The following is a 20000-nucleotide window of genomic DNA, read 5'->3' as shown; positions in this document are numbered from 1 at the left end:
TCTTTCTCTCTCAGTTCAAGCATTGGGTCGGTTACAACTTGTCACATAAATAACCATAATGAATGATTATAGAAATATTATCTCTCTCTGTTTGCCCTCAGTTTGTGCGGACTCATTTACAGGCTAGGTGGGGGTAAACTCACTGGTCTCCAATTTGGTCAGGGAATGGCATGATGGGATATTTTTTTAATGGGACGTTTCTGCCAGCAAGTTTCCAGTGCCGACAGCCAGGGGCTGGGTGTCTAGAGGCCAAGCAAACAAAGGAAAACAGCTATTTACAAGAGGCCAGCAAAAACGCGGACCTGCTAACGCATCGCTAACACATCGCTAGCGCAGGACAACACAATGCTCTACCTACACAGCGAGAGTACAGAGAGGAAGGAATTCTGCTAATGTGACAGTAACATTATTTATCTTATACAATGATGAATTATTCATTATTAATTAACGTTAATTTCAAATGATAGATTATATTATTATATACAAAATATGCTAACATTGACAGAACAACATAATGCTATATTAACATTATATATTAACATATATTAACATTGACAGAACAACATAATGCTATATTAACATTATATATTAACATATATTAACATTGACAGAACAACATAATGCTATATTAACATTATATATTAACATATATTAACATTGACAGAACAACATAATGCTCTGCCTACAAAGTGAGAGCAAGGAGATCGTATGATGTGACAACAAAATTATTTATCTAATGTAATTATTTAGTGTAAGTTTCATTTTGAGCCTGAATCTCCTCCTTATGAAGCCTGTCTGCCACTGCATGTTGTGAACTTGGCGCAGTAATAGTGTTATTGCAAGAGTCTTATGAATGTCAAGGAGAATAATCTAGCTAGGTTGAGTAATTGTGTTATTGCAGTGCTGCTGTAAGATACATGGTTACAGATCCTACAGAGTTCTTGTGGTTCCTCTGTGGTTATGTGGTGACAAGGGTAGAACCAGAACTTTGCTGTTGTAGGCAGATGATTAGAAAGGTACAGTATATCCTAGTTCCACAAAGGTTGACTGTTTGAATCCAACGATAAGTGCTGTAAACATAAGATAACGGTGAGCTTGTACATTTACTCTGTTTGTCTGTCTGTCTGTGTGCGTGTGTGTGTCACACACACACACACACACACACACTCTCTCTCTCTCTTTCTCTCTCTCCTCTTGCTGACACAGTATTTATCCTCATCAGTGCTGATTCGTCCTGTAGTTGGGCAGGCTGTGGTTTGCGCTTCCCTCACTCTAATCCTCTCTGATTGGATAATTGCAGGGCTAGTGGGCTCACATGCTGTTGTGGTTTAGGTAGCTTTGATATATACCCCCATTCAAGCCTACTCTCACTCTGTTGTCAATTGGCTTGATAGAAGGAATAGGAGCCGTTCTAAAAAAACAAGAGCATGTTCAGTTTTACTGTAGTACAGGGCACATACTCAGAAGTAATGAATAAATAACTTTGGCTTCCTTATTATTTCACAAGCTGTGAGTAGAGAAAAATAGTTGGCTGCTTAAAGGGACACCAGGCAACGTTTTCGTGTTAATTAATCATCTTCGTAAATCGGTATATGGTTAAATGACTCATTACGGGGCGAATGAAGGCTCTCTCGCCCGCCCCTAATGCCTGTAGGAAGAATATCCCACTTGCAAGTTCGGTGTATCCTACCCGCCGACCGAAGCAGGATCAGTTTACAGCACAGAGGCAGGCTAACGAAACGGTAGAGATTGTTGCAAACGTGTGTATAATGGCAGAGCCGGCGAAGAAGCAGCGAAAACCCTTGACGGAAGACGCAAAGAAAAGGAAAAGAGCTTCAGACCGAGCGAGGGGGAGTTTCGTAGAGAAAAAGCATCAGGCTTGCCTGGTGTCCCTTTAAAATGATCCTGCTTGCCCTTATTAAAAAAAAGAAAAAATAGCACCCTGTATACTTCTGGATTTGTGCTTCTTTCATTACTTGATTTAGTTGAAAACCCTGTCTCTTGTCATTAACTGTGTTGATCTTTGCAGGGATGTTGTGGTAGCTTAGCAACAGTCACAGTTTCATCATTCTCTGGTTTCCTCCAACATGTGCTAATGACATTAAAAAAATCACTTCAGCTGATGCATGTTTGTTTAACTGTCAATCCCTGTCTTTTAATGAATAGTGAAATTAGTGTTACGAGGTGTCTTTCAAATCTAACCAGTCATAAAGACTCCTCTTTATTGGGTGACATTTGGAAACACAAGAAATTTATAACTCTATTGTTCCCGAGAATGCCGTTTTACAAGCCGGACAGTCTGGTTAGTGTTGTCACATATAAAGTCCCAGACACCAGACATAGCCAGCACATTATACTGGTTCTGTATCCTTTTGAGTGATAATTACACGGGTGTGAGCTTTCAGTTAGATTCTTAAGCCCTGTGATTTGTGTTTTTTATCTGCTTTAGGCCCACTTAAGGCTGTCTGTTCCTACACTGGGAGGGGAGATTTATGTTTCTCAAAAGATTCACATTTTTTAAATTTAGACTCACATGTTAATAAAGCAGTTGAACAGGAGGGAATCGGCCTGACTGAACCAGAGTCACTGGAACCATTCCATAGTGCTGTATGTGCTTATGACATGACTTTTTGCTCTTTTTAGTGTCAGTGACTTTGGATGTTAACAATATATTACATGTATTATATAGTCAGGGCAGAATAAATATTTTCTCAAGGCTTTGTGTTAACATGCCTCTTAGCTCACTCTGTAAGCAGCCTTCAGTGTTTTTTCTTTTCTTTTCCTGGGTAGGTGGAGTATTGCGCCCAACAACGGAAATCAAATCTCTTATCCAGCTCTTCCCAAATCACTTAATTTGATAGATGGTCTTCAGTTAATCACATCACATGGACAGGACCCGCTGTGTTCCTAAAGACTTGACTGCACAGTCACAGAAAGGCCACAGCAACAGTATGTTCTAGATTCTAGGTTTATTTTTCTGCCATCTCTTGGGACTTTTCTCTTTTGTTACCAGTGTGCTTTGTGAGTGAAGGCTACTATACAAATCCTTATGATCTCATTCAGTGTCAATCCAAAAGCTTCTATTCATACATATTTCAGCTGAGTTTAACCCAATTTATTTAAATCATTTAAAAAAGAGGATGCTTTCGTTTAGAAGGGTCTTTGAGGGTGTTTTGTGTTGAACTACATGTCTAGTTGAACAGCAAGTTTAACAAGTTCATTGATCTCAGTTGAGGGGCATGTGAGTGACCTCTACACCTGTGAAGAAAAGAGCACCCCTACTGTGCTCCACAGTGTCACGCCTCAGGTGCTGCTAATTCAGGCCGCCTGGGGTCACGGCAAGGGGTCAGAGGTCAAAGAGCGGGGGCGGGAGGCAGAGGGGAGAAATAATTTGCGTGACGACCACCATTCTCTCCGCTCCTTCAGTCCTTTGCATCTGTGATTGACGCGTGTGTTAGCCTTTGGCGGGGTTAATAGATATGGGGGCCTTCTCTTCCTTCATGCCTGAGGGCCTGAGACATATTTATTTTGAACAGAAGGCTTTAAAAGTGAAAAGGAGTGAAAGGGGGATGGCATGAATACTGATCCCCAACTGAACAAGAGCTTCATCAGTTAAGAAAATGTAACAGAGAAAAGGAGTAGGAGTAGAGTTAAGCAAAAGAGGATTGCCTCTCTTGTCTGCCAACTATTTTAGATACTTATTTAGTGTCTTACAGTACAGTGTTCTAATATAATTCAAAACTTTACATTTATCCAAAATCAGCAAACTAACAATGCAAAAATCACTACACATGCAATCACATACATGATTGTACACACACACACACACACACACACACACATATACACTCACTCTCTCTTTCTCTCTCTCACACATAAATACATAGTCTGTGTATCCTGAAAGGCACTATATATATATATATATATATATATATATATAGTGCCTTTCAGGATACACACACTATGTATTTATGTGTGAGAGAGAAAGAGAGAGTGAGACAGAGAAAGAGAGGGTGTATATGTGTGTGTGTGTGTGTGTGTGTGTGTGTATGTGTTTGTGTATGTGTGTGTGTGTGTGTGTGTGTGTGCAAGCATCTGTGCAATGTGTATCACTATGCCATGGCCAGCGTATTCCGCTCCCCTTCTCATGTCAGCAGTGCAGCGCCTCCCGTCCCGTCCCGTCCACAAATACGCGCGCTTACAGTAAGTGAAGGAGTGATGTTTCAGAGATGGATAGCGTTTCCAGGACTTATCGACTGCTCGCTGCGACGGCCCACAGACACATTAGCCCCTCCGAAAATCCCTCCGCGATGGACGCCGGCCCCTGAGGGGAGCCATCATCATCCCAGGGCAGACAGCAACCCCCCAATCGATCAGCCCTCTCCTCTCCCCAACCACTTCCTTTTGTTTTCGTCGAGCCATTACTGTGGAGAGCAAAACACGGGGATAGCAAGCGACACAGGGGTGGAAATATATGCTGATGACCTCGTTTTTTTTTCTCTGCGTAGACATGGGGGTGAATCATTGCAGCATTGCTGCTGAAGTACCTGCTGACCAAGACAATAGGAGCCAGTGAAAATACATGATGGTATGCAGCACATTTCGTCTACAGTGGAAAATACACCCAGTGAGGGACATTGAAGCTGATGCTTTTGTCGAACATCGATTGGCATCACCAAATCTATAGTTGGCTTAAGTGCTAAAGGTTTGGGATTGACGGTTTTGATGCTATGCTCCACCAGACAAGCAAAATAGACACAGACATATATACGGCATGTTGACCTGGGTTCCAGTTTTGAATCTGCCGTTGCGAGTCTGTGTAGCTTTGGATCAAAGCATCTGCTAAATACCAGTCAACTTTAACTTTAAAACAGACTAATATTAAGTTGCAAAGTTAGCAAATTTAAAGATGAACTATGCATATTCACTAATAAGACCTTGGAGGGTTGGCCAAGGGTGTTTTTTGTTCCCTGAATAATTGTTTTGGTAATATCTTTGTAAATTGACAATCTTTGTTGTAAAGTAGGCCTATAGGTAAAAAGACAAAATGATGGCAAAACATATTTTAACCACTTATACCTAACCATTAGTTTATCATTAAGTATTTGATGTCCTGCTCTTGTTTCATAAACTGGAAAGAGTCCCACTGAACCAAAAAATAATTCAGTGTATTGGCTTCCTTAGGCTGTTGAAGACAGCTGAACTTTATGTCTGACCATAAACAAAGATATTTTTGCCTTTTCTGTCTAGTATGCTCTCTCCCTCCTTGTGATTAATGGTTTATCATTTATGTTGTATTTCACAGCTTGTTTAGTCTAGACTTAGAATGATAATGAGAACAGTCTAGACGCCATCTTGCTGGGTGCATGAGGTTAAGCATCACCTCAGAGTTCAATTGGATGTAGTCAAGAGAGGTCCTCGTTAAGCTCTGAGTGTCTTTAAAAAATACTTCAATGTGTTTTTAAACATGTATTATTTAATGGAGCGCTGGCAGGTTTGCAAAAGCACAAACTGTACTGAAAGATTGCCACACACCAGCACAGAGATAGAAGTGCAAGAGAAGCTTACAGAATTCAATTTAATGCTTCTCTCCAGTGCCTATAGGGAAATCCATATAGGGGATACGAGAGCATATTCCTCTTATTACCATCATGCCGTCCATCCGTTTCACTTTCACTGTTGCTAAGCAGATCACATAATCACATGATCAAATTCATCTGTAGCTATTAAAAGTCTCATTAGAATGGGATTAGAACAGCAAGTGTTGTAATCTTTGAAATAGTTTTTGTCATTGCTAATGTAGGATTCATGACAAGTTAATTCTTTATTTTGTTATAGAATTTGTTGTTGGTACAGATACTAATAGTGTTATCTTGGTGGTAATAAACATCTGTCAGTATGATAAACTCCTTTGTGAGTGTCGAATGTTTAAACAGTTTAAAGGCTTTGTCTTACAATACATCTTTGTCTCTCTAAATTGTCATGGTTTAGACGTTTGGCTTGCTTCTTTCCTGTGTCAAAAAGAGGCACAATTCCATGTGTGACTGAATTAATTAAAACCATTTGTGTGATCTCGTCACTGAAGCGTGTGCTATCGTCTACTCCCAGACCTTACTGAATGAGCTCTGTTTTCTTGGGGTGTGAGTTAAAAGGAGCATGTTTGATCCGCTGCGAGAGAGAGCAACCACTGCTGCCTTGGGTTGTGTGGTCCACATACCTCATGTCAAAAAACACAGTTATTTCATAGAAACAAAATGGAGCCCTGCAGCCCCAAGAATAACAGGTTAGTTATGACATGTAAATTAATCCCTTGTCACTAGCAATACATCAAACACAACATTTGTGTGTGTTTTCCTGGAATCCAGTGTGTGTGTTATTTTATTTAGGCATGTGAGTAGGCTATGTGTAGCTGAAGGTGTGAAATCTGGGCCTTTTTTTTTGTTGGAAGTCTGAATGTGGAAAGGGTTTTCCCCCGGCTAGTTTTTGTGTGTGTGTGTGTGTGTGTTTTTATGGTTTTTGAATCAGCTTCATCTTTACGTGGTGAATATATTTGTATATGTAAAGGGTAATTCTACATGTGAACGCTGATGTAATCAGGAACTCTGGAGTTCTGAAGTGCAGCTGGTGTCTCAGCGAAGAGACCCTCCACTGTGTTCAAACGTAAACGTTACTTCAGATGTCCACTCACCCAAAGTCGCTCTGTTTACCATGTCGACCGCCATCACTGTGACGCGGGGGCCCATCAGCAGACCATAAACGTGTGCCTCCTAATTAAAGAAACCTCTGTGCAATTGTGGAAATGATCCCCACGGATTGTCCCGCTCACACGATGCCAGACCCCAACAACCCTGACGCTTGTGGAGCCCAAGGCAATCTCTCGCTCTCCTTGGTCACAGACACCAGCTGCAGATGGTTTTACAATCAAAACAACCCTGCTAGCGTTTTAAGAGAAATTGGTGGACCGACCACTGACTGGCTAACATGATAGAGTGAGGCCCGGTGATTACAATCACACATGTAAGGGGGCCGATGGACGAGGAAAGACAAGCCCAAATTCATTTGAGGTTTCCTTTGTAATTGTGTTGTCTTGAAGTCATATGGAAATGTTTTCATTATTGTTGGAAGGGGGTGCGAAAACACACCATTAAATGTCTGAAGGATTGTGCAGGTGGCAGGAGTTCCAAGAGGCTGAGTTGTGTGTCTGTGTGTGTGCATGTGTGTGTGTGTGTAGAGACAGAGAGAGAGACATAGAAAGTCCTGCCATTAGCTATTATTGACTATGTGTCTTTGTGGATTTGCAGCCCTGTGCATATTTGTGTGGCTCTGACTGTGGATATTTGTGTGGCCACCACTTATGCATTTGCGATATGTGATATGTGAAGCTGTGCTATAGCCATGTCTGCATTTCAGTAGAGATGCGTGTGTGTGTGTGTGTGTGTGTGTGCCCGATTGCGTGACTGTGTGCGTTTGCTCGTCCGTGAGATGAAAATGCCCCTGGTGTAAGACTAACCTTGTCTCTTCTGTGCTGGAGGGGCAGTAAAGCCAGAGCACCAGCACTTTCCACTTGGGCGAGCGCACAAGAATGCACTGGTCTGTCGCGGTGCTCAGGCGCATGGTAGCTGTGGGCTCCTGGGGCGGGGAGATGACGCAGATTCACCACAGTGGAAGCCTTATCTCCACAGCGCTAGCTGTTATTGTTTAGCTTTCAGACATTCAAATTCAGTTCAAGTGCAGATAGTGAAGTGCGTGTCTGTTGGGCATTGGGAGTAAACATGGTCACTCACGCAAGAGAAGGGTGTTCATTTGTTAATGCCCCGTTGGCCATTAGTGACCAATGTGAAACAACTTCGTGGTTTTAGTTATGTTAATATTTATTGCATTATCTTTAGTGTATTTGTTCTGTAAAGAGAACCCGTGGTTGTCCAGCTGAATTAATTCTGCAACACAGGGCAGTTTTGTACTGATCAGACCCCCTTTACTGTAACAACACTTTAAAGTTGGTTGATAATAACTGATATATTTAGTAACTTTCCCTCCATCATGCTCACGCTGCCAATGGAAATTTCTCCCCTTGTTTTTTTTTGTTTTGTTCACACGCAACATTGAAATGAAAGGATTGCAAACAATCCTAATCCTACAGTATACAGTGCACCACTCCAGGATGTATATTTTGTGGTAGTGAATTTAGAATGTACTGTGTCTGTGTCTGTGTGTCTGTTTGTGTTAGTAATCTATTCAAATTGTTTCTCCTCAGGCCTGAGGTGGATGTCTCCGGAGAAGGAACCAGTTCTGAGCTCCTAAACCCTCATCTGACACAAATACACAGACACACAGGTGAGAGGTGAAAAGATATCATTACACTTTCATGCTACTATGGACAGACTCCCTTTAGACAAACTGAAGTATTTTGTATCTGTGAAAGTGTAAAGAAGGGCTATAAAAAATGGCTGCTACTTTTGTTCCAGTAGTAGAGAGAGGGAGAGAGAAAGAGAGAGAGAGATTTGGGCATTGCAGTCGTCGGGTTCACTTTCCCACTGGATCATTTACACATGACATTACACTGATGCGGCCATGTTGGGGCTTTCATCCTGCTCCAGAGGAGCGCTGTAACTCCTGGTTCACCCAGTTTTGGCCTGGCTCTGCAGTGGCCTGCTTTATTAGTGGACTTCGCTCACAGAGTCCAGACTGTGTTTGGGAGGCCAAGCATGGCAGCTGGTCCCCACACCTGCGGGAGACTGAGGTTCTTGCTGGACATGCATGGAATGACAAGAGAGCCCTGTCACGTTCTCGACTGAACATGCCACACACACACACACACACACACACACACACACACGCACACATGCACACACACATGCACACACACACACACAGACACATGCATAGAGCTACACACACACACACACACACACACACACACACACACACGCACGCACACACACCATTTCCCTTCTGCAGACACACACACACACACACACACACAGACACACACAACTTCATCACACATTCACTAGCACACCGACACATACACAGACAGACATGCACACAAACACATTTAGTCACAGCGACCCCAGACTGAGTTTTGTTTAGAATGGAAAAAGTTGGGGCATAATGTATTTCAGACATACCCACCCACCCCCCCCTCTTCTCTCTACTGTTTGTGTGCCGAGCATATACAGACGCGGAGCTCACTTAATCTCTCGCCTCTCCCTCCCTCACACCCGCCACGTGCCTCGGCGAGAGAGAGAGAGAGAGAGAGACGTGTCAGACCAGCCGCATAAACAACAATCAACAACATCTCATCAGAACTCACACTTCACATCTCCTTGTGCCGAGAAATCTCATCTCGCCTGTCAGAATAGCTACGAAACTCCCTCACTCTTGTCAGAAGACCAAAAGAATGGGATTGCTTTGCCCCCCCCCCCCCTGCTTAACTTCTGCGGATTTGACATAAACCACACTGTCAGTTGACTAAACTCTGTCTCATATGAACTCCACATGCACTCTGGTGGGGGCTTGGACGGACATTCCTGCACGCGCTCACTTGGTGCACACTGTTAGGGGCTTGTTAGGGAAAGTGTGATATTGTAAACATGCCCCCCTTTTCTGCCTGGAAATTGCCACTACTGTGAGCCCCACAAGAGCGAGACGCCCTGCGATTGCGTCTCCTGTGTGTCAGATTTGATACAAGGACACACACACCCACACACACACACACACACACACACACACACACACACAATCACACACACACACACACACACACACAATCATACACGTGTTTTTTCATGTTCTCACTTGTCTAAACACACACACAATGCCAGAACACACACACACATGCACACACACACACACACACACACACAATCATGCACACATGTTCTCATGCTCTCTCTTGCCTAAACACACACACAATGCCAGAACACGCACACACACACACACACACACACACTTCATCATTTTTTGAGCCTATTTGCTGGGTCCTCCTCCTGCACACCCAGATCACAGCGATGCCAGGCTGTAAACACGATCCCTTTCTCCTCCCTGCTTTGTTTTTTTCTCTCTATCTCTCCCTCTCTCTCTCTCTCTCTCTCTCTCCCTCTCTCTCTCTCTCTCTCTCCCTCTCTCTCTCTCTCTGTCTCTCTCCCTCTCTCTCTCTCTCTCCCTCTCTCTCTCTCTCTCTCTCTCTCCTTTGATCTCATTTCCTCTCGTTAGTGTACCGCCTCGTCCTCCCCTCTACCCAGGGGGCTGCTCATTTGCACCTCAGGTTTGTTTTGGCGCTTCTGATTGGTCGAGAGAGGCAGGTGGCGCCGCTTGGCTGTGACCAGCCTCGTTAGCGCTGTCTGTGTGTGTGTGTGTGTGTGTCTGTGTGTGATCCCCTTTGTTTCTACCGTGTGGATGAGAAGGGGAATGCATGAACTTCTGACGCTGTGTGCTAGTTTGCCACTCTCCCCTGCTGATTCCCCAAACCCAGAAACGCACACACACACATACACACACACACACACACACTCACACTGCTGCTGGTTCTGTTCAGTGTTCATGGCCTCTCACCGGAGCACAACAGGCAGCCAAGACCAAAAGCTCAGGACCCACTAACTGCACAGAGGAGTGTGGGTGCTTTAGTGTTTAAGTGTTGAAAGTAATTGTTGCAACAATTCCTCACCCATACATTTCAAAACAGAAGGACTTGAAACAAAAAATGGAAACAAACACATATAAAGAAATAAAAGATAAAAAAAAAAAAAAATTCACACACACAGGGCCGGCCCACATGTGCATTCATTCATACTGGACACACAAGGACACACACAGCTCCATGGAGCTGGAGGACAACTTAAACGGGCTGCAGGAAAAAAAAATCTGCTTAAAAAAAACAATAGTCAAGCCTTTTCATCATGTACTCATGTTAGCTCATAGACAAAGACATCTAGACGCCCCTAGTGGCAGCTAGTTAGCTAAGGCGTACTTAAAAGAGGCCTAACCATGCTCTCTTGAGCTTATGCTGTTTGAGCTTATGCTGTTTACACACTTGAAAAAGGTTATTACGACATGAATCCTGGATTCATCATCTATCAGTCTATTAATACTTGAGTGTAGATGTAAAACAAAACACCACATCTACTCAAAAACAAAACAAGACTAGTGTTAGCTTAACACTTTGGATTCTAGCCGCTCATATGCTCTTGGTGATAAAAACAAAAACAGCTGCGCCAAGTTCTGTCTAATATTCTGTTTTGGTAATGAAGGAATGAAATGTTCTGCAAACAAAATGGGCTTAAGCTACGTAGCTTCTTGGGACCTGGCCAACGTTCCCTATTACCGCAAAAAATAGGTTGCACACTAATACCACCGTGTTTTAATACTGAGCTGTTAAACAAACTCGCTAACCTATTTGCTCTTTAGACTAGACCCACTAAAGAGGCTCCTTTATTTGGATTGGGTTTCATAGAAGCCAATGTAATCCAACACATATAGTGCCATTTACAAGATATGGATTAATTCGTCTTGTGCAACGTTTTGCCAAAATCGGGGAATCACACGTTTGTGTCCACTATTAAGTTACGGTTTTGCCAAAAATGTCTACTCACTCAGAATGCCTTTTCCGATATCTTAACGCCCGTTCCAAACTGTGGTTAGCAGGAACCGCCCGGATTTACAGATATTCCTTCGTTCATCACCAAAGAAGAAATGCAGATAAAAAGCGTCCTTACCTGGGAGCTGTCACCAGAGCGATGAGAAAAAGAAAAACTGCGGCATCTTAGAATCAGCGACAAAAGTATATTATCTCTGCGGTTGGAACCTCCATGAAAGTAATTGTGGTGAATAATTACTTAATATTAATCTTAGACTGGCGAACTTCAGGAAAAACTCAGGAATCAAGTTTATTCTTGTCTAAGCAGAGAGGGTACAAAAAATGGTCTATGGTCTATGTAGGCCTAGCCCAGGCCTGGAAGGCCTAGGTTGGCCTGTAGCCAACTTCTCCTCTCTTCCGTTCTACATCCAGTCTTAGTCTAAGTCCAAGTCTATATCTGACAAACATTGCAGTTTAGTTACTTTTGTAAGGGTTAAACAAAGGAGAATTTTGGCGCCAAAACAAGCCCACTTGGTTGGCTCTCCACTTGGCATCAGACACACCTACTCACACCCACTTCACACCTATCTGAATAGCATGAGGAGAGATATCTTAGCCTATATATCAGAAATATCACTTATAGAATGTTCCAAACATTCTCACAATCAAATCATTACAATCCTTGTACTGAGACTATCACAATGATACCGAACATGAATACATTTACATTTCATGACACATGGATACATTATATCAAGGTAACATCCTTTGTCCTGTGTACCTGATAGCCCTTGAACCACTACATTAGCATTCCATTGGGGGAGGGGAGGGTGTCTTTGTTTTAAACCAAGAAGGGCCACATGGATAACGGAAACTAGTTTAGAAATTAAATTATTATTAATTTTAACCGTAAAATTATTGCTATCAGTGTATATGTGTATTGTTGGGTTTGTGTATGCATGTGTGTGTGTGTGTGTGTGTGTGTGTGTGTGCATGTGTGTGTATATGTGCACACACACACAGTCATACAGTACACTCTCTCTCACACAGACATACACACACACACACACACACACACACACACTCTCTCTCTCTCTCTCTCTCTCTCTCTCTCTTTCTCCCTCTGGAGAAGCAGGCCACTTCAGCAGGACTGCAGGTGTCAGGAGCAGAAACACACACTGGGCCTAATGTGCTCAGGCATCTGTGGGGGTCACAGCAGGGTTGCGGACCTGAGAGTCCACCCTCGGTATTCCCCCGTCTGTCTTCGACTGGCCGCTATGGTCTTTCCAAACCTCATTGCGCACCTTGGGTTGGAAATGGCCTCCTGAAAAACCAATGGTAGTACGCAAGCAGCTAATAGACTCTTTTTTATTTTGTTGAAGGTAATGGGGAAACCATTTTCACAAAATCCCCCTTTTAATTTCCAGTTTAGGACACATTGAGTAATAAGATGTTCAGCCAGCCGTGACACCAAGCCATTGTGTAAATACACCTACTGGCACATAAATTTTACACGGAAAAAAAGTCTTCATTTTGTTATTATCTTGTTTTCTCCTTCAGCACCCATAGCCTAATGGAGCAGGTCTTTAAAGCATAACCCCCCCCCCCCCCTCAAAAAATGGTGTCTGGGGTGGGGTGTTCCTCACTCGAGTGCCGTAATGATTATTTTCTGCCATATTGTTTTACAAGAAACTAGAAACAAGAGGGCCTCTGTTCCCCCTGGTGCTGCTGGTCTGCCTAGTGAAAGGCTGCAGTGTGATCCAGCCCCGTTAGCCATTAGCACCGCCGCCACCAGCGCTCACTTCTAATCCATCTCAGCCCGCCCCGCCTGCCCCTCGGCCCTGTCCAGATGGGCGTAAGGACAACAAAAGAGAGGCATGGCTGCTGTGTGGGTTTTCACCATTTGCGTTTTATTTTTAATTTTTTTTAAAAAATATTTTCCATTTTAACACAGTTGGCTAATATTGCTGTGAGCGCCCAGTGTTGCAGGAGGTGGAAGACACGTTGTGCTCTGTTATTTCTCTCGGCTTGCGTCACAGTGACGGCTCGTGGTTTGGTTTCCACCACCCCCCCCCCCCCACACACACACACATGCACACACACACACACACACACACACACACACACACACACACACACACACACACACACACACACACACACACTCAGGCTTCAGTGGAAGGAGCGAGGGGGGGGGGGGGCTAAGGTCCAGGTGTGTGTGTGTGTGTGTTGGGATTGGTGGGACACCTCACTGATTGCGGTGTATTGTGTATATCTAAGACAGGACGAATACATTTATTTTATAGTAATAGAATATAGTTCTAATCAATAACAAACTAACCTGATAGTCCAATATACAACTTGACTGATGTAAAAACTAAATACATAAATCAATAAACAAATTAATTAATTAATTAATTAACAAAGGGTTCTGCATTATTGCACTATGATGCTCAGAGCCAAATGGCGTCTGAAAGGGGGCTGCAAAAAGCCCCTCTCATTTGCATTTCTCTGGACAGAACTTTGAAGGCTTGTCCTACTGGAACGTCTTTGGCCTGTTTCTGTACTTGGCAGCCACAGTGGTCACTCCACTCTCCCAGTGCAGCTCCCACACTGAGCAAGTGATCCGGGTGTTTATGGGTGTTTGACACATGCACCCACAGTGTGAGGCTGTCAATGGATTATAGATTATTGCCAATTTTCTCCGAGGGTCTGTCTCTCTCTCCCCCCATTGAGTTAGTAGAAGCCGGGCCGCGGTGCTGAAGAAAGAGGTATGACAATCTGGCAAGCGCTGGGTGACACAAACAAGGCCGCCCTCTCATTAGAGACACTCAGGCCAAGAGCAGGACTCTGTGAAATATGCTGAGAGAGAGAGAGAGGGAAAGAGAGAGAGATAATTAGGGAGAGAGAGAGAGAGAGAGAGAGAGAGAGAGAGAGAGGAGGGGATAGAAAGAGGTTGGGAAGAGGATGGATAACGTTTGTGCTGTTCTTGGCCATTGACTGTAGTTGCCTTGGCAATGGAAAATCACAGCTAATTTTGGGCCACCTTCTGGATATATTAGCTCATTAAGATGTTGCTGTTTTGTAACTAAGGCTAAGTTAACCAAACACACACTTACACACTTAACCAAACACACACACACACACACACACACACACACAGACACACACACAGCTGGAACTAGAGAAACAGGTGCATAATATGGTAAGCCCTGTCTTCTATCCCAGAAACACACCTGATCAAGAGTGTAGTACCTTTCAGTACCTTTTTCTGACCATCGCATGCGTAGTGTGTTGGTGTTCCTTCTGCACAATGAGCAGTTTGTGTCCATAATGTGCCGTTCCAGACTTTACATTACAAGACATGTGAATTACTTGGAGATTTTGCAGATGGTCTATGAAGTGGAGGGAGTGTTCCTGAGGGATATAGTTCATGGGTGAAATGCAGTGCATGAAAAATGAAAAGAACATTCTAGCAAGGCAGTGGAATTTCCTCCATCAGTAGTATTTCTGATAGCTGTGAATTATTCAGATTCTTCACTTGCACTCTGCACTAAATGTAATTTTTTTTCTTAATCTCATATGTTTCACTGTGTAATCTACTGGGAGGCTGTGGATTTGTTTCTACGAATGATGAAGCAATGAACTCATTACTCATAATGAACTCGACATTGTTCCCGTCCATAGTATATATTTCACTGTCACACATACATTTAGCAATAATGATACTGGCCTAGAGCTTTTCTTCCCTTCTCTGTGATAGTGTAAGACTTGAAGCTGTGTGTCCTTTATGGGCAGGAAGTTGCTGTGTGTCCTACTTAGCTCATGTAGCGGTCGCTGACATGTTGTAACTGACTTCACCACGAGTCAATCTCTCGCAGCGGAAATGAAAAAAGAAAACAAGAAATAAATGCTACTGAGTGATGCTCAGTCAAATAAAAAACGAAACGAGGTCTGGCTTGTTAAAAACAAAAGTGGCCACAGATGCAGACATGCACATTCACCGCAGTTGCGCTCGTAGGATCTGGCCGATGACTCACGGTCTGGGGGTGGTACACACCTTTTCTTTTTTTTTCACAGCGGGCGGGACTTGCCCACTGTTTCCCTGTTGCGTGATGATACCTGTGGCTCAACCTCACTGAGCTGGTTCTTCCAGGTGTTTCTGTTTGGCCACCCCTCTCTCCCTGACACACCTTCTGATAGGTCAAACACTGCCCCCCCCCCTGTGTCTCTCGGATATGGATACATGCCTTTCGGACTCTGTAACGCACAACTTCAAAATCTAGTGTCAAGTGTGTCACTCAGCGTGTTGAGTGACGTCCAGGGGAAAACATATAGACCCACAGAGTGGGCGTTTGTGTGGCAAGAGCACGTTTGTCATGAGCGCACTGACGGCGATGTTTGCTTTGGCACGGATGGCATGTTTATGCAAAAGCGAGGGTGTTCGTTCGCGGTGGGAAGAGGCGCGGGCCTCGGCCTGCCAGTGTGTGCAAGAGACGGGCACAGGTGAGACGTTTACGAGCGTGTCACTCACGTCATGGCATTTACAGGGCCTCTCCTCGCGTTGGCTCTCTGCCACAGAGGAACTGTGTGGGCCTGAGACAGAGCCCCACACTTCTAATTGCAGGCTGTGAATTTTTATGAAGCAGGCAACGGCAGTAAAGGCAAATATGAGGATGCAGCACAGCATGTGCTCTCTGTGTGTGTGTTTGTGTGTGTGTGTGTGTGTGTGTGTGTGTGTGTGTGTGTGTGTGTGTGTGTGTGTGTGTGTTTTTGGATGTGCATATCAGCAATCAAGATTTCAGTATGAATCATTTTCACACAGTGCATACAATATTTCAGTATTTCAGACAGGTTTGATATTTTCAGAAAAGACTTTCTGGAAATCATTTTCTGGAATGATTTCAATTCAATGATTCATTTATTTCAAAATTCTCATTAAAATGTGCTCAGCTTCTTAAAAACTGTGAGCTTTCCCAGCACAATGGGCCTGCCGTGGCCCACTGGTTAGCACTCTGGACTTGTAACCGGAGGGTTGCCGGTTCGAGCCCCGACCAGTGGCCAGTGACCCCGGCCACGGCTGAAGTGCCCTTGAGCAAGGCACCTTACCCCTCACTGCTCCCCGAGCGCCGCCGTTGAAGCAGGCAGCTCACTGCGCCGGGATTAGTGTGTGCTTCATCTCACTGTGTGTTCACTATGTGCTGTTTGTGTTTCACTAATTCACCAATTGGGTTAAATGCAGAGACCAAATTTCCCTCACGGGATCAAAAAAATATAAATACTTATACTTATACTTTGTCATAACATTTAACAAATCCAGCCACACAAGCTGTATCCCTTTATTGCTGCCTGATTTATGCTCCGAATGCCATATTTCAAGTAATGGATTAAACATTCTGTGATATTGCTGCCATTGCCTTTGGTGTGGTCAGTGAAATTGCTTTGTGAATACAGTGTGGGCTATGGGTCATCATGTGTTCATCATTGACCACTGTGGGAGGGGTTTCTTTTCTGCTCTGCCTCATTCAAGCCACTGATGTGTCTGTATTGTGGGGCCAGTGAAACTAACTCGCATTGTTTTCTAATCAATCAGCGTTGAGTCGTCTGCATTCAGACCCCTCCGCGGGGAGGCGGAGTCCCTCGGACGCTTGCTTTCACGACGAGCCGCGTGGTCTCCCTCCTCGCTGTGACGGTTTCTTACTCCTCCTGAGAGGGGTCTTCTCCACCTCAGTGTTTTCTTTTCTTTTTGCATTCTCGCTGGACAAAGCCCCAGTGGTGGAGCAATGTGCCTTAGCCATTGTGCTGGCCTTGCATATTTATGAAGACTCTCTCTTCATGAAGACTCTCCCTCTGTTTTTCTTTCTCGCTCTCTTTCTCTCTCTCTTTCTCTCTCTCTCTCTCTCTCTCCCTCTCTCTCCTTCTCTCTCTCTCTTTCTTTCTTTCTTTCTCTCTCTCTTTCTCTCCCTCTCTCTCTCTCTCTCTCTCTCCCACTGTCTCTCACTCTTTGCTCGGAGGCTGTCCAGAAAGCAGAGTCTCCACTAAGTCCACTCACTGCTGGTGGTAAGGGTGGGGGGTTGGGGGGGTGTTGTTTTAAGCCACCCTTAATGGCCTGATAGTGAAAGGGTCAGATATCTCCCGATAAAATGTCTAGCCAGGGAAAAAACCTACACCCAATCGTCAAATCTACACCCAAGCAGGCAAGGCTTAAGAACACTGGGAAAAGTGCTCCCATGTCTGTTAGGACACTTATAGGGAGTCCCCCCCCCCCCCCCCCCCCCCCACACACACTGCCGGAGTAGCAGGCCTCTGATCCCCCCTGTGTGTTGGGAGCAGGATTCCTTCCCATGCCAGACTGACTCATCCATCACCCGGGTCGCAAGCCTGGAATCCCCATAACAAGCGCGGCCCTCCGGCTTCCATGGCTAGGGCTAGGAAGACGTCCGCTCCAGCGGAAAGGATGAAGGGGGTGATGACCGCTCAGGGGAGACAGGATGCCGGAGTCACCAGCTGGCGGGAGATATAGAAATGATGTCAGGCACTTTTTTTCGCTCTCTCTTACTCTCTTACTCTCTTTCTCTCTTTTTCCCGCTCTTTCTTTCTTTTTCTTCTGTTGAGAGAAGACGATGTAAGGATGGATAGGGATCCTGGTGTTCGTGGGTTTAAGAGAGAGAATGTGTGTGTGTGTGTGTGTGTGTGTGTGTGTGTGTGTGTATAGTATGTGTGTATGAGGGGGAGTGTTCCTTCCACTTCTGCATGCAGCTGTCCCAGCCATCCAAGGAAGGGCATGGCTCTTTCCCAGATTGCTGTGAAAATGGAATTGATCCGCGGGGGCCATCTCTCTCCGCGTCTGCCCGCGCCAGACCAGAGAGGGGGCTTTAGGGTCGGGGGCTTGGGAAGCGGGACGTCCGTCTCCCATGGCACGCATTCCAGCGGCGGCCAGCGTAACCCAAGCCATCCAGGTCCCGCCACGGCCCTCTCTCCGCTCTCTCTCTCCCTCCTGCTCCCTTTGTTCCTCGGCGGAGCTGTGAATTTTGCGGTTGTCCCTCTGATTTTCTCGTAGCGTGAAGAGTGGAGGGGAGAGAGAGAGAGAGAGAGAGAGAGAGAGAGAGAGAGAGAGAGAGAGAGAGAGAGGGGAGACAGGGTCCATCTGTGACCTCGCTCTCATCCTGCCTCGGGTTTCTACACCAACACTGCTCTGTTTGTGCGAGCGCTCCGAGTTCACGATCCCCTTCCATGCCCAGTAAAATATTTGGCCACATTAAAATTCTCCTGTCAGCTTGTACATTTACAAAAAGCGACCAGATGGACTGCTTGTCCTCAACTGTGAGACAAATAGCCACATGCTACCCAAATCAGCAAACAACCGAAGCGTCTTTCAGTAGCTCACTAGCTCCTTAAAGAGTTCCTCCCACCAATCATGGAGTGGGCACATCTTACTAGTTTATTGAAGAGAACCAAGCCCATGTAAGTACATAAAAATATGAAAAGCTCTACCTGGAAAATGTCTACCCGCTATGTAGAAACTCGAATTCGGCCAATTAGCAGTGTTGAAGTTGTACAGTCTTCACACGCAAGCAGGAGAGGAAATGGGGAAAGATTTTTAAGAGAGTTGTTTTTGTGTGATGAGTAGGAGGTTGTTATCTGGAGGTCTTAACACTTCTCCTCCCAACGCCCACACTCTTTTCCTCCACGGCTGTAGGGCCGACCTATCCACCCCCCGCTGTGTGTTTGGTAGCACTCAGGGGGAGCCTCTGACCCCACTCATTGCACCCCGGCCTGGGCCACTTTCCAGAGGGGTCAGCCTTATCACGTGTAATCCAGTTTGCAGAGCAAATGAGCGCTGACGGGTCCAGATTAAGAGGGGTGAAAACCAGCCCCCCACCCCCCCCATCACTGCCCAGCTGCCGTCTCTCTAAGTGAGGTAGCAGGGCCCTGAGAGAGCTCTGGGTCCCGGTCCACTCGTAAAACTGCCGTGAAGCGGCTAGATGCCTGTATGTCAAAGTGCTCTTCATAAACTTGTGAATGTTCTAGAATGTTCTGGTTCTAGAGCACTGCATATTGCTAGATGCCTGTATGTCAAAGTGCTCTTCATAAACTTGTGAATGTTCTAGAATGTTCTGGTTCTAAAGCACTGCATATGTTAGATGCCAGCAGAGCCTTATAGATCTATCTAAATGGCTCTGGATGCCAGTATGTCAAAGTGCGCTTCTCTAAGCTTTTGAATGTTCTAGAATCTTTTAGTTCTAGAGCACTCTGTGTTTTTCAGTTCCTCTGTATTCTGTTTGATAAACACATACATTTGTTTTCTAGAAATTCTGATTACCGCAGTTTGATAGATGAGTCTGATCGAGTACTGTTGACCACAGCACAGAACATTCAAAGAAGTACGATTTAACCTCATTGTTTAATATAATGGTCTTGGTAC

The 20000-nt window shown here is 44.7% G+C and overlaps 1 protein-coding gene across 1 annotated transcript in view; it reads left to right on the top strand.

Annotated features, from left to right (window-relative positions):
* The window catches only part of bmpr1bb (bone morphogenetic protein receptor, type IBb), an 80765-nt gene that overhangs the window by 28988 nt on the left and 31777 nt on the right, over positions 1-20000 (top strand). The window contains exon 2 of the mRNA XM_076303133.1: positions 8255-8334. The gene's annotated coding sequence lies outside the window, so the exon portion shown is untranslated. The remainder of the gene's footprint in view (positions 1-8254; positions 8335-20000) is intronic.

The sequence above is a fragment of the Alosa pseudoharengus genome, unplaced genomic scaffold, assembly GCF_046254945.1.
Source record: "Alosa pseudoharengus isolate Yale_2024_CS ecotype anadromous, Long Island Sound unplaced genomic scaffold, YU_APseudo_1.1 YU_APseudo_1.1_scf_24, whole genome shotgun sequence".
NCBI lineage: Eukaryota > Metazoa > Chordata > Actinopteri > Clupeiformes > Clupeidae > Alosa > Alosa pseudoharengus.
The sequence above is the reverse complement of the archived record's forward strand: the minus strand, read 5'-3'. Positions and strand labels throughout refer to the sequence as shown.